Source organism: Mus musculus, chromosome 1 (genome assembly GCF_000001635.26).
Source record: "Mus musculus strain C57BL/6J chromosome 1, GRCm38.p6 C57BL/6J".
NCBI lineage: Eukaryota > Metazoa > Chordata > Mammalia > Rodentia > Muridae > Mus > Mus musculus.
Genome location: NC_000067.6, coordinates 80,142,317 through 80,157,913, shown reverse-complemented (window position 1 = coordinate 80,157,913; position 15,597 = coordinate 80,142,317).

Here is a 15,597-nt window from a genome sequence, read left to right as displayed (position 1 = left end):
CACCCTTTCATTGTTCTTTCTACTTCTCTTCTTCCCCTTGCTGGTCCCCTTATCCCCTGAGAAGGTCCCACTTTCTGCTTGGATGATGCACACATTCAGTAAGACACTCATTTTTGCCCCTCCCCTTTAGACCTCTCCCTCCTCATTCATAGACTCCTTCCTGCGTCCATCTTTCTACATAAGCATACATGCATGTACGAATTAAGTATATTCTTCATCGTACTTTTTCGATTTCTTGAGATAGGGTCTTATGTAACCCAGGCTGGCCTTTAATTTGTCCTGTAGGAGGCAGATGACCTCAGACTCTTCATCCTTTCCCCCCTGAAGATCTGATGTTGAGATTGAACTTGGTTGTATCTATTTTTTTAAAGATTTATTCATTTTATGCATATGAGTACACTGTTGCTGTCCTCTGACACATCAGAAGAGGGCATCAGATCCCATCACAGATGGTTGTGAGCCACCATGTGGTTGCTGGGACTTGAAATCAGTACCTCTGGAAGAACAGTCAGTGCTTTTAACCACTGAACCATCTCTCCAGCCCTAGTCTTATCTATTAACTGTTAATTTTTAAGTTAGAATACAAAGTAACGGGTTTCACTATGGCGTTTCATACATATGTGTCAATATTTGTTTATATATGCCCCTTCCCCACCACCCTCTCCTCTATGCCTCTCGAAAAGCCCCTCCCCCTTTCTGCTTTTCCTAGTTTCCTCAAGATGTTTAATGATATCCCACATCACTTATGGATCTCTGATCCATTTTGAGTTTAGTTTTGCATATAGTTTAAGGTGTAGATCAAGGTTCTGTATAGAAAAAAACCACACTGTGAATAGTAATTGGTAAAAACAAGATATTTAAGCATTTCTTGTTTAAAGCAAAAATAATGATGATATAATATGCAATTTAAAACGTGTGCAGATGTTAAATTTATAACGATGGCAGAAGAGCGTGAAGGGGAGAAATGAACACACACTGTTTTAAAGTTGTCATTTGATTTATTAAAGCTTCTTGGGGGGCAGTCTGCAGTAAGTTAAAGAGAGGGGGTGAATTAAACAGCAAGGCAGAGTGAAGCTGGGTGAACCAGTAAGTGGCCCCAAAGCACCCAGAAACAAAGAAAGAACAGAGAAGAGACATAGAGAGCACACAACAAATGGTAGTGCAAAGTGACCCTATCAGTAATTACATCAGGTCTAAACTTACTGTGCACCATATAGCAGGCAGCTAAAGTCTGCTCCTGAAGAAAATGAGCAGTGTTCTGTCTCACTTTTGGGTCTCTAATCCCTTTTGAGTTAAGTCCCGCAGCACTGGTTCACTCAGTCTCTGAGAGCAAACAAGTTAGAAGCAGTCTGGACAAAAGGCCCCAGCTGAGCCACACTGCCCTTTGGCACTGGGAATACCTGGAGGTTCATCAGGGACTGGCCACTCAGCCTCCATGTTTGCTCACATGCTGTGCTCAGAAGCCTCAGTTTCCCCTGATTATACGTCAAAGCCCTCAGCTCCTCCTCTTCTAGGCAGGCTCCGTGTCCACCAGGCTGCTTCTGACACTGCAACTGGAAGAGGATGGAAAGTGCTCCTTTTCTATTAATATTATAAAACATCATAACCATCATCACCAGCATGATCGTCTTATAGAAGGAAGAGTTTATTTGGGCTTATGGTTACCAAAGGTGGGAAACCATGACGGTGGAGCAGAGGAAGCAGGCGGCAGGCACAGCAGCTAGAGCAACAAGCTGACCGCTCATGCCTTGAACCATCAGCTCAAGGCAGAAAGAGCAAACTGGATGTGGTGTGTGGTTTTGAAACCTCAAAGTCTGGCCCTAGTGACATACTTCCTCCAGTAAGGCCACACCTTTTAAATCTCTCCAAACAGTGCCACGAGCTAGGGACCCAGTGTTCAAAGGCCCGGGACCTTGGGTGGCATCTTGTTTAAACCCCTTCTACTGTCATTAGTACCCACACTCTGCTTCCTGCTTGTGGGTTGGGGCATTGAGCCTTTAGCTTCCTATTCCTGCCAAGATCCCTTTATTCCACTGTCATGGGCTCTTCATCCCATTCTATGAGCTGCCTTGATCAAGGTGTTTCATCACAGTGACAGGAAAGTGACTAATGCAGTGGGAGAGAGAGAGAGAGAGAGAGAGAGAGAGAGAGAGAGAGAGAGAGAGAGAGAGGCAGATTCCTCAATGTCTTTTATAACCTTACCTTACTACGCATGCTGACCACCTGGCTTTAAAGTCTGGAATGGAGGTAGAAAGTGCAGGCTAAAACTGACTTCACAGAGCTGCCTGCTGGCCTTTGTACACATATGATGGCACAGGTGCACCCTCGTATACCCCTACATGCACCCATAATAACAATAAAATGAATTGAAAACACTCATGCTAACAGGAGGAGGGGGTGGGTAGGGTCTGCTGCTCTACTGGGGTGGGGAGGAATTTCTGATTCTTTGAATTTCTGAATGTTGGATGTAAGATTATTAATTAAGAAACTGTTCCCTAATTCTCCTCTCTACCTTTAAGCCAAGCATCTTCTCTCTCTCTTTCTTTCTTTCTTTCTTTCTTTCTTTCTTTCTTTCTTTCTTTCTTTCGGCCATGAACAGGTGAGACATCACAAAGGAAAAGCCAGATAAACACAAAGCTGACTCTAATTAAACAGAAAAGCAAGCAGTTAGAATTTATTTTCCATTGTCCTAAATCTAGAATTAAAAAAAAAAAAAAAGGAGGAATAATTAGCACACAGCTAGGACTCTGTGAACCACACAGCTGCTTCATCCATCAGAACACTTACTGGGAATTAATATTAATGTGTTGGTTTGCATTAGACTTTTCCAGCTGCACAGACAGTTAGATGGTGACAGCCATGCCCCTGGTGGCCTTGAGAGCTTGCAGGTGACTATTTGTCTGTAAGGCTTGGCTTCTAATGAGCTCAAGTTCAAGTACTTTCTGGACTCCCACCGTGCAAGCAGCAAGTGCTAAGTTTTCAGCCATCATATAGCTCAGGGCCAACAAATCTTCAGTTAATTTCTTTGGCTTCCTTCTAAGTTAGTAGTTCTCAACTTGTGGGTTGTGACCTCTTAGGGGGTTGCACATCATACATCCTGAATATCAGAAATTTACTTCATGGTTCATAACCATAGCAACACTATAGTTATGAAGTGGCAGTGACAATCATTTTATGGTTGAGGGTCAGCAGAATGTGAGGAACTGTATTATAAGGGTCACATCATCGGGAAGGTTGAGAACTACTGTTCTAAGAGAACATCTCTCACAATTTCAGGAAATAGTGACACTTGACCCCTGATGGGCTCTGTTTCCATTGTTTTGGATGTCCATATGTCATGGGGAGGTGTTGAACTTTAAGAGCCACACAGACACAGCTAAAATGATCCTGACAATGAACCATGGTCTTTTTTCCAAGGTCCCCACTATAAGTCCTGATAGCAAGTCTTCGTTTAGAGACAAGGTCTCACATAATTGAGGCTAGCCTTGACCTCACTATGTAGTGGCAGATCCTCCATCTTCCATCTTCTCAAGGGCTGGGGTTACAAGTATGGTGTATGGGATGCTGAGAATTGATCCCAGGGCCTTGTGTTATGTTAGGCAGACAGTCTACTACCAGAGCTGCCTTCCCAGTTCCCAGATAACAATCTTAAAGATTGAAAGCAGTGTGGGATCTGATACCCGAGGAAGGGGATGTGTGTTAGTTACTCTTCTGGGTGCTGTGACAACCACCTCACAAGAAACAAAGTAAGGAAAAGCTTACTCTGGGTTATAGTGTAAGGTGATGCATTATATCATGGTAGGAAGGTACCACAGCAAGTGCAGTAAGCTTCTTGGTCACGTTGCATCTGACCTCAGGAAGCAAAGAATGAGAAGTAACTGGGGTGGGTCATAAAACCCCAGGGTCTGCCCTCAGTGACCGCCTTCTTTGTCCAAAAGGCTCCACTACCTTTCCAAAGATTGTTACTCGTTAGAGACCAAGTGTTTGAATAAATGAGCCCATGGGGGGACACTTCACATTTGAAACCACAACATGGTCTACAAGTCTGTCTGCACAGAGCCTATAGGAGTGGATTTTCATCAGCTTCCCTGGGCCAGAGTTAGTTCTCAGTTATACCTAGAAGGGCCTCTTTACTTTTGCAGCTAGCACATATACCAGCTGACAGAGCCATAACTGCCTATGAGAGAATGTATCAAGGAGGGTCCCTCCAGCATAATTTGGGGCATTCAAATGTTTGATCCACAGATGCTGATGCTACTTGTGGGGCTTAGGAGGCGTGGCCCTGTTGGGGGCAGTGAGACAAGAGGCAGGCTTTGAGAGTTTGTAGACGCATGCCATTTCAAGTCTGCTCTCTCTACTCCGTGCCTGTGGCTAAGAGATGTGAACACTTAGCTTCCTGCTCCAGTTACTGTACCTCAGTTCTGACGTCATGGATCCTTCCTGTCCCTCTTCCAACTGTAAACTCAGACAAACCCTTCCTTCTATAAGTTGCCTTATGTGCTTTTTCACAGTGACAGAAAAGTGACTAATACAAGTCTAAAAGAAAACCCCTAGAGGTGCCATAGGAGAGCAAGGCCCCCTAGAGGTTAACCTTGGAATTGTGCTTTGATTTTCAGTGTCAGTGGCTGTGTGGGGTTTGGAAGAAAAGTTTCATGGTGGAAGAAAAGGAATAGGCACTGGATTGACATGGAAAGACATCCCAATGTCATGCAGATAGGAAGAGGTCCTCACGCATCTGGGTGTGTGTCCAGCATCTGGGGCGTGGGATGCGATGGGAAGTGATGTCAGAGTGAAAATTAGTTTTTATCTGTAGCGCTTCTTTTTACATATATATATATATATATATATATATATATATATATTTTTTTTTTTTTTTTTTTTTTTTTGAGACAAGGTCTTGCTGAGTAGCCCAGATAACCTTGAACTTGTGATAATCCTCCTGCATCAGCCTCCCAAGTGCTGGGATTTCAGGCCTGCACTGTCATGCCTGGTTTAAGATACCCAGTGAATGGTTTTCATCAAAGGTGAGGTCTAATCTGACTTGCAGCAAGTTAGTGAATAGAAAAATGAGGAAGACAGAAAGGGGTTGACACCCCAAAAGACAGTCCCTAGAGAGGTAACATCAGCATCCCATGGTTACAGCCTTCTAGACTAAAGAGTCCTTTTGAAGATCACTAATGGGGACTGCAGAGATACGGGGATGAACGGGGCTCTGGCCAGGAAGAGAGTGGTTGCCAGTGCTGGTAGTTGTCATGCTAAACTGTGCAGCTTCAAAAGTTAACATCTGGGGTTAGCCCACGGCATAGGGTATGAGGCTGGACTTCTTCATGCAGACCCACTGTAACCCATGGTTACAGCCAACCACAGCAAAGGAGACCCTGGTAGACTAATGTCCATTAGGAACCTGCTCAGATCAGGCCTGCGGTGGAACATTAAGCCACCAAAGCTTTGAATCGTCCATCTATGTGCGTTCAGTAGATTTGACCTTGCTCTACAAACTGAATTGAAGGAAAACTCTGGAAGGACTGCATCAAATGAAGAATGTGTTGGCTTGAGATGCCCTTAAACTTCCATTTAAGTTGCATTTCATTAGCCCAACTGCATGGAAGTCTCAAAGGTCAATGAGATAAGGCTGTCATATGTTTATCACATTCTAGTCCCACTATAATAAACACTTTTAATCCAATATTGTGCCATTTAATTCCCTTTAAATTAGAGCCATCTGTTTTAAGAGCCAGACTACTGTTACAAGCCAGAGAAGGGCCATTGTGGAATTCCTGTCCCCAAAACCCCTTTCCCTCCTTAGCTCTTCCAAGCTTGTAAGTTATTGACTCAAGAATTTTGTTTTCCATGGAGTCAAAACAGTAAGCTAGACATGGTACCATAGACCCATAATCCCAGCACTTGGGGTGGGGGTTAGATGATATTGAATTTAAGGCCAGCTTGATCTACATAATGAGACTTTTTCTCAAAACATCAGGGACTGAGTATGGAGCGCAATGGTAGAGTACTTACTGAGCATGTGCAAGGTTCTGTATCCAATTTCCAGCACTGCCCCCACATGAAACAAAAGAGACCCGGGCCACAAAGCACACATCTCAGCATAAGCAAATAGAACCAAGGCTTGTGATGTTCCTGTCCACACTGCACCTTTCTGGGATCATGCTCATACTCACTTCATACGTTATTAAAAGGAAAATTAAATCTCTTCTAGATTTTCAAAACTCTGTGGTAAATCACCCAAATTTTATCTGCTGGGTATTTTGTTGTTGATATTGTTGTTGTTTTTCACAGAGGGGAAGCCAAGTTGTGAACAGAGTAGTTCTTTAGTGGGAGAGGTTGGGGGGAACAGCTTAGCTACTGCTTTGTGCAGCTCCTTAGAAGGGAACACTTCCCTCACACTGCAAGAGGGAGAAAGGTGCAGACGCGCTTTTCCCAGGAATGATGCCACTCGCCCCAAAGGAATAGAAACTGTTCATATGCTGAGGAGAGGGGCAGGGAAGGACTGTATCATAGATTAGGAAGAGTAGAGACTGTATGTCACAGGTCTCACTGTGCTGTGTGGCTAAAGCCTCCTTACCACGGATCTAGCCTAGGTGATAGGGTCTATTTTATGGGATCACTTGATGGCTTTCTAATATATGTTTTATGTATATGTGTTTGTGTGTGTGTGTGTGTGTGTGTGTGTGTGTGTGTGTATGTGTGTGTAGGGGGGAGGGAGATAGAGAGACAGAGATAACAAGAGAAGAGGAATCCATTTAGAACTCACCAAGTAAGCTAGGCTGCTTGGCCAGCAAGCCCCAGGGATCTGCAGACGTTGTGTCCACAGCACTGGGATTACCAATGCTGTGCTTGGTTTCTCATGAGTTCTGGGGATTGAACTTATGTCCAAGTGCTTACAGGATAAGCACTTTGCTGACAGCCATCTCCCCAGCCTTGTTAACTTTCTGTCAGCTTCAGACCTGTTTGACTTTTTCACTCCCTTTCAACATTCTTCTATGTTGTTGATAGTCCTGGTGCTGTTTGTATTTTGATGCTAATCAAGAGGGGCTGCCTGGGATGAGTAGTGAATCACATACTCAGGTGACTTCCTGTGAACCTTCCCCTAATGAATAAAGATTTCTAGGAACCAATCACTGGGGAGAAGTAGGCTCCCTGGTCAGAGAGGGGAAGAGGTGAGGCAGGAAAAAGTGTCTTGCTTTTGGACAGGAAGAGCTTGGAGGACAAAATGTAGCTAACAAGAGACCCCCATGGAAATTTGGAAGCATGGGGCTGGCACAGCAATGACCCACCATGGGAACTTAGTGAGATGGGCGGAGAGATTTCGGAGCTCTGGGTTAGAGAGTCTGCTGAGATGAGAGCAGGCCGGCGTGCCTGCTGCTGCGATGTTCTTGACAGTGTGGCTCCCCCCACCCCAACCCTTACACTTCCAGACTCTAGAACCCAGAGTGTTTTCTGGTGATTTATCGTGTGCTCACTTTATTGAGCTGTAATTTATATTCAGCCAAATGGCTACCTTTAAGAATTCTGCTCTGTGAGAGTTAAAAAAAAAACTTTACTATGGTATAATTTATATTCAATAAAATTAGCCATTCTTGGTACGAAAATCCTACATATGTATCAGAATCAAGATCCAGAACATTCTCACCACCCTTAGAACATGTCTTATAAGAATCATAACACTAAACAGCATTCTTGACCATAGATACTTTACTGAGCATGGAAGGAAGGAGGAAATATTTACTCATTCTATATTTAACAGTTAAAAATCTGACAATAGGCCTACAGTGATATTCTTAGCAGTATTATGAAAAAAGAATCACTGAGAATTTTGTCTTCAGCTTTCCAGAATGCCTGAATCAATTCCATGCCAGGGATAAAACTCCAGACCTAGGGCATGTTATCCCCTCACATTACCACTAGGGCAGAAGAACTATTTTACTTCTAAAAGGAAGAGTTTCCAGATCAGATGATTAAAAAATAATCAGAAACCTCAGGCTGACATCTGTCTTCAAGTATTTATGTAATCCTGAGCTTCAGAAGGGAAAAACTAGGACTCTGGGCAAGCTACTTTGCTGAGAGCACTTCTACGATCATCCCCACCCCCAGCTCCTGGGGGTATCTGACCTTCCGTGGGAAGAACAGCAGTAACAAACATTTTACTGTTGCATATTAATGAAAATCAAATACCCGGATGGGCAGGGCTCCTTGAGGAGAGGATATTTCCAGCCACTCTTCTATTGTTCTCCAGAGAAAGTTTGATGTTCAGATACATATATTAATGGGCCTAGATTTAGTGCCAGAACATGTCTGAAACTTCTGACGTAAGCACTATGCGTGTCTATAATTAAAATAGTGGTGAACACCAATATAAAGATTTACTGTGTGCTGGTTCTTTGCTTCCTTGCATATATGAACTCTAATATTTATAGCAACTCTGCATGGCAGATATGGTTGTTAGTAACAGTTTCCTGATGCATAAACTTGGGGATAGAGGAGATGAAATGACTTGCCCAAGGTCATTCACTGCCCAGCAGGCTTTCAAACCACAGAAGTGTGATGACTGAATCAGTGCCAGCTTCAAATACAGTCCACTCCACCTGCAACATAGCAGTAACCCTATTGCAATTCACACTCTTCAATTCTACTCTGACCCTGAACCAGGTATGTGCTGAGTTGAAGAGTTCTAAAGATTAGGAATCTAACACAGCCTGTCCTCTATCTCCCCTGCAGTCTTGTCTATTTGGCTGTGAGTCCTTCCATACTGTGAAGACTATCTTCCCAGGGACAAATCTTCTGGACTTTGCACTCTCAGCCTACCACCTCTGAGGTGGAGAATGGCTTGCTTAGATACTGAAGGCAATTAAGAATGAAAACACACCAGCAATAAGGGGTTTGCCTCGGAACTTAGAAGGTGAGGCAAGTGCACAGGATTCAATGATCAGCCTCTGCAGAGGTGTAGAAACATCTGGATTCTGAGCTTATAGCTCTGCATGTCTATCTTACTGCTGTGTCACAATGGAAGAACACAGAGATAAGGAAACAAAGACAAGGATTTACCTCCTGAAGAGGGAGATGGGTTTGGCAGCATCTTCTGTGTGAACCTCGAGCTTCCATTCTTGGTCTTTGTGGAGTCTGATGTTCTCAATCGGGATCTTCTTCCTAGCATGTGTTGAAGCCTCAGCAGACATCTTGCTCCTTGACCTACTTAATAGTTCCATTAGAACTTACAGTCTATAAATGCATGGGCATGGGAAAGTGGGGTAGTATTTCTTACTTAAATATACTATCAACTAACACCAGGGCTCTTGGCTAAGAACCTGTGCTTGAGGTCCTGGAATAGGATGTGAGCATTGTAAATAGGGAAAACTGAAGAAACTGCTCTCAGGGAGACATATATGGTCTAAACTCTGCATATAGGTCAACCCTACTCAGAGAAGCACCTGTTCATGGGTGGTTCCGGCAAAAGTGCAAGCACGTTAGGAGTGAGAAGCAAGCCTAGGAGCTAGAGAGACTGCTCTGCAGTCAGGAACACTGACTGCTATTCTAGAAAACCTAGGTTCAATTCCCAGAGCCACATGGTGTCTAACAACTATCTATAGCCCTAAGTGAAGGGAGAATCTGATGACATGGGTACTGCACACATGGTGGCCTGACATATATGTAGGCAAAATACTCATACACATAAAATTATTTTTAAAACATTATTAAGAAGACAGCCTATTGTCAGTGTCCTTTGCCTTACAGAAGCTTTTCAGTTTCAAGAGATCCCATTTGCCAATTGCTGATCTTAGAGCCTAAGCCATTGTAATTCTATTCAGGAAATTTCCCCTGTGTCAATGCATTCAAGACTATTTCCCACTTTCTCTTCTGTTAGAGTCAATGTATCCGGTTTTATGTTGAGGTCCTTGATCCAGCTGGACTTGAGCTTTATGCAGGGAGATAAACATGGGTCAATTTGCATTCTTCTACATGCAGATAGACAGTTAGATCAGGACCATTTGTTGAAGATGCTTTCTATTGATTGACTGTCTGTCTCTGTACCAATACTGTAATATCCAAAATAAATTTACTACCCCATACCTTCCCCCTTCAAAAGGACTTTCCAAACTGTACTAGCAGGCCAAGTACAGAGCCAGATAAAAAGCTGGCTGACTAAACAAATAGAAAGGTAGTTTTAATTGTCAAAAACAAGATTAACAATCCCCCTGCCCCACCTCACTCTAAAAAATCCACAAGGACAGACAAAATAAGAGTCACCCTATACAAACAACTAATATCCAAAAAGGTTATTGACTATACCAATTAAAATAAGCCAAACTACCCTGGTGCCTAAATCCGCCCCTTACAAAGGTATAAAAAGTGTGCTCCTTCTTTGTTCTGGGTCTCTCCTCCGGTTCCCCAACATGTTGAATAAGTAAAATCCTCATGTGTTTTGCAACGATGGTGGTCTCTGTGCTCTTTGTGGGTGAGGGATTTTTGACAAACTACAACAATACCATGCGGTTTTTAAAATTTTTTAAAATCACTTTTGTTATTTGATAAAAGGTCAGGGACAGTGATTTCCCCAGAAGTTCTTTTATTGTTCAGAACTGTTTTGGCTATCTTGAGTTTTATATCCCATAGACCGTAAGAACTTAAGCAAGAAGACCCAAGGGAGGATATTTCAATCCCACTTAGAAGTAGGAACAAAATAATCACAGAAAACAGAGGGAGGGAAGCAACTGGGTGAGAGAGGAGAGGGGAAGGGGAAACGGGGGACAGGATCAGGTATGGGGGAAAACAAGAGAGAAGCAAAAAGGACCAGAAGAATGGATGGAAATACGTGACTGCCAGGGGCAGGGGGAACTTCTAGAAAGTCCCAGAGACCTGGGATGTGAGAGACTCCCAGGACTCAATGGGGGGTGGCCTTAGCTGAAATTCCCAATAGTGGGGAGATGGAACCTGAAGAGACCACCTCCAGTAAATAGACAGGGCCCCCATTAGAGAGATAGGCACACCAACCTACCTTCAAATTTTTTGACCCAGAATTGTTCCTGTCTAAAAGAAATACAGGGACAAAAATGGAGCAGAGACTGATATTGCCCGAGCTTTTGTCCCCGCCGGCAAGAACACACTCAGGACAACCGGAATCTTCTGCGGCAAAAGCTTTTATTCCTTACTTCTCAGGAAGACCCCGAACCCAGAAAATGGCGCTGCTTGTAGAGCCCGCAGCGTGACGTTTCAGCACCTGATGTGGCGTGACAGCTCCTGATTCGTTGCTTGCCCATCACCCCATTACTATGCCCCTAGATGGGCAGTGACTAGGAGTGAGTTCACTCTAGCACCTGCGTACAAGGCTTGTTTACTAGTTAGGCACAGCGGAGGCCAGCGCCATCTTATAATGGCTATTGCTCGCGGCTCGCGATTGCTCGCGGCACGGCTCTCCACATCTCCCCCTTTTTATTTTATTAAAATTTGAGGCTGGTCTAGGCCTCTGCAGTTATGTCCATCTGCTGTGGATCCTGTCTTAGGTCGTTCCTCCAATGTCACAGCCTTTCCTATCATAGGGTAACCCTATTGCCACCGGGCCCCTTGTCATAGGTTGATCTGTGCATGAGGAAAGTTGCCCGTCCCTGGATACTACAGTGCTATGTGACAGTAACTACTAAATGACCTAGGGCAAACTCTACAAAAGAGGCCAGCCACCAATGTTAATTTGTGAGCATAGATAGCCAGATTTCAGGGGAGGCCCCTTGCTCAATGGCAGCAAGTGCTTGAGCTATCACAACCTTGTCATTTGTTTGTTGGGTTCTGAGCTTGCAAACCAACCAGAGCATGAACACAAGTCCACAGCAGGTGGCAACACTAAATAAACCTACCCCCACCAATTCCTTAAAATAAGAAAATGCAGATGAAATCCAGGAGGAGAGGCCCTCTTTCAATGACAGGTCCACTCGTGTCGAGTTGATCTTTAAAACTGCCACCCTCAGGGCCTCAAGAGTCTCATCGAATCCCTCGGACCAATTTCCTGCAAGATACAAGGAAAGCTGTCTAGACAGATTAGCTGCATGAGTAAAATTTTCATATTGTACACTGGTAATACACAGAGTACCCAATTTTCTTTCACAGCCCAACTGGGCCAACTGGTATAGAACCCTTATTTGTTCCTCAACCAGATTGAGGCGCTGATTCAAAATCATCAGCCCTCCCTTCAGCTGGGCACTGGCACCTGCCTCATTACTTAGAATCCATTGGTAATATGGCCAAATAGTTTCTTTTTCTGTAGCATCTCCTTTATCATTCATTACAGCAAAATCCAATGGAGGTGACAAAACAAAATCCTTTGCTATTTCTTTCTGAGGAAAAAAATTTTGATTGACAAGGTGAAAAAACTATAGGAAATGCAAGGTCCGGATGACACCAAGGCATGCTGCGTATAGCAGTAGCATTGTCAACAGGCCATTGTGATCTTTTGGGAATAGTCTTATTTCCCTTTATCATAATCGTGGTGATGTTTATAGGTGAAATTACATCATTTTCAACATCACTTGAGCCTGACTGTGCTCCTTGAGCAACTTGCGTTAAAGCATTAAATAACACTCCAGAGCTCACTTTATTTTGGCTAATGAAATCTGTCCAATTAGAGATAATCTTTTTCTTTAAAAATATTCAGTTGTCAAAAACAAAGGCAAGGCAGAAGAATTGGAATGTACTGGTAAAGGTACCAGCCATGATCTTATTACGGCCCACAAAGGTATACTTATCCCTGTCTTAATCGCTAGGAGTAAGAATAACAGGCTCATCTTGAGATTCATCTTGCTCTTTCACAGTCCTTGTCAGTCACGTCGGAACCAAAAGTGGATTTTCTTCACCCTGTGGAAAAAACACAAATAGCTCCCTGGGATCTGATTAAGATAGGATCCGGGCCATACCATTTATTATCAAGGACATTCTTCCACTTGACCATTTCATTGAGCGGTTGAGGCCATTGTCCGTGCCTTTCAGCATTATCCAGTTTTTAGAAATTAAGAGTAAATATTATAAGGGATAGAGCCATCTTTGGCGTCATAGCCTCTATCCCCCCTTTTTGTTTTTGTTTTTTAAAGAAGTTTTAATTCTCCTAGTTATCTAATGACCGGTTTGAGATAGAGGCCTTCATATACATTCCGTGTCCTCCCCAGGACATAGCCTGTGGGAGTCGGTTGCCTTGATGCCAGGTGTAGGTCATGAATGTTTCTGACTAACAAGAACAGAACATTTGTTTCTAGGGTGGCTTTTCAGCCCAGTCATATATACTATTTAGATTTACAAAATAAACAGCTAGGACTTATCTGTTTAGTCTTTCTTGCAAGTGGCTAACTTCAGCTGAGGAATTTTTCCCTTGAATAGGAGCCAGGTAATGATGTATGTGCTCTAATATGTTGAATATAAAAGAGGTGCTCACACATCAAAATATATCAATATTCTGCAATAACCAAATTAATGGCTGTTTGGAACAAGGAACAGACACTTAGACATGTAAGCAAACTCTGTACACTATAACTTTATATAAAGTAGGAAAGTCAAATTGCAATGTATTGATAAATTTCACAGCCTAATTGACCTTTTATAAACTTTGAATTTAAATTTTATTTAGAACAACATCTGGCTAGGTCTGTAATAAGGCTCTAAGAAGTGCCACACAAGCCGCGCTGAGGCTGCTTCCCTCCGAACTCAGCCTCAACCCAAATGCAAACTTTTTTCAATCTGAACACTCTGCCAGAGTCTTGGCTCAAAGATTATCCCTATGTTGAAGTATCCTTAAAGACCTGTTTTCTTGTGTTTGTTCATGGTGTTTAGAAAAACTCCAACCTTGAGTTCCCAATTATAAGCTAACTTTCTGTTACAAGCAAAAGGCTGTCTGCCCCTTTAAGAGCTCCATTTGTAATCGGCCCTCAGCAGGGCTTTTTCAGCTGTACTTGACTCCCAGCCACAGTGCAGCTAACTTATAAACAAGTTAAAGGATGGATAGCCAGCAGATAAAGTTTTAACCATTTATATTTTTTAACATGAAACACAGAACAATAATCATTCAAACAACAAAACAAAAACAAACATTAATTGACAGATACATGGACAATTTGTTTTGGTGCACCAAAAAACAGACAATAGACAGACAGGTCATAGAACTTGGTGTCTCAAAGGGACACAGATATCCTAACCAGAGCTAAGAATATCTCCATAGGAGCCAGAGAGGAAGTAGGATGTCTCCTATTTTCCTTCTGTTCCCAGGAGAGCTCTGAAATAGCTTATTTTCATTTTTTCTCTTTTTTGCTAAAAGATCCCAAACAGGGGATAACTGCTTTTCTAAAACTTATTTTCTCTCTCTCATGTTCAGACTCTACTTCCTTATCTCCTTCTTCTGGGAATACTGCCAGAGAATGGAGAGGAGGCACAGTGGCCCTGAGAGCTATCTTTAAGCCTTTAATGAAGGCTGCCTCTTTAGTCAAAGTCCTCGAGAGGAGGGTAATTTGACTTAATTTATCTTATCCTTTGTATCTTTATAACTTATATTATCTTTTGTATCTTTATATTTTATATTATCTTTTATATCTTTATATTTTATATTATCCTTTGTATCTTTATATTTTATATTATCTTTTGTTTTTCTCTTTTCTCCTTTTCTAAACTCACCCAGGGCATTCTTTCCCTACATCAAAGATGGCTCTATCCCTTTTTTTAAATCTCTCCCAAGGCATTCTTTTCTTTATATCTCTTTTCCTCGGGCTCAAGGTCCTTGGAAAGGCCTTTATTCTTCAGTGCACCTTGTTTCATTTCAACTCTTACTCTCTCTCCCCGCTCTGCCTCTGATAGACTGTCTTGAATTTCGTCCAAAACTTTCTGCCCCGCTTCTACCATTTGCTTACAATCCTCATCTGTTAAGCACGATCTTACCAGTTTCCACAATGGCATGGTCCCTGCTTTAAGTTTGCTGTTCTGCTGTTCCCTAACTAGATCTCCTTTCAGTTTGTCCCATGAGGCGACATATCAATTGAACGGAACTAAAGTCTGTGACAGTGGACATAGCTGCTGGACCATTCCATCTTATGTGTAAAGAAATCTGGAATTATGTGATTATAATTTTCTTAGCATTTTCTTTGTAAAAAAAAAAACTAAAATATGGACTAGTTGGTGTATAGTAAAAAGTAAAGAAATTCTGAGAGTTTTATTTTAGGATAATACATATATACACATGCAGTATGTGTGCCAGTGGTGTTAACAAAACTAATAGTGGAATTTGATCCTTAACAATGCCATTATTTAAGTTGAAGCATTTATTAGCTCACCAAAATTGAATGTACTGTTAAAGGAAACTGGCTTCTGATGCATGAACATTTGTATGTACACTGAAAGTAGTCCCTAATACAAGTTAGATAAACCAAGCATAGACAGTATGTACCCCTGAGAAGTGTTGATGACTTATGAAGCAGGTTATACCATGGTGCCACACTGTCTATACTGCCGCTGTCTAGGCCTGACCGCAATTGAAACTGGTCGCTGTCCAGGCGCTGTCCAGGCCTGACCACGACTGGGAACCAGTCAGCAGTTCCAGCGGTGGAAGCAAAACGAAACCGA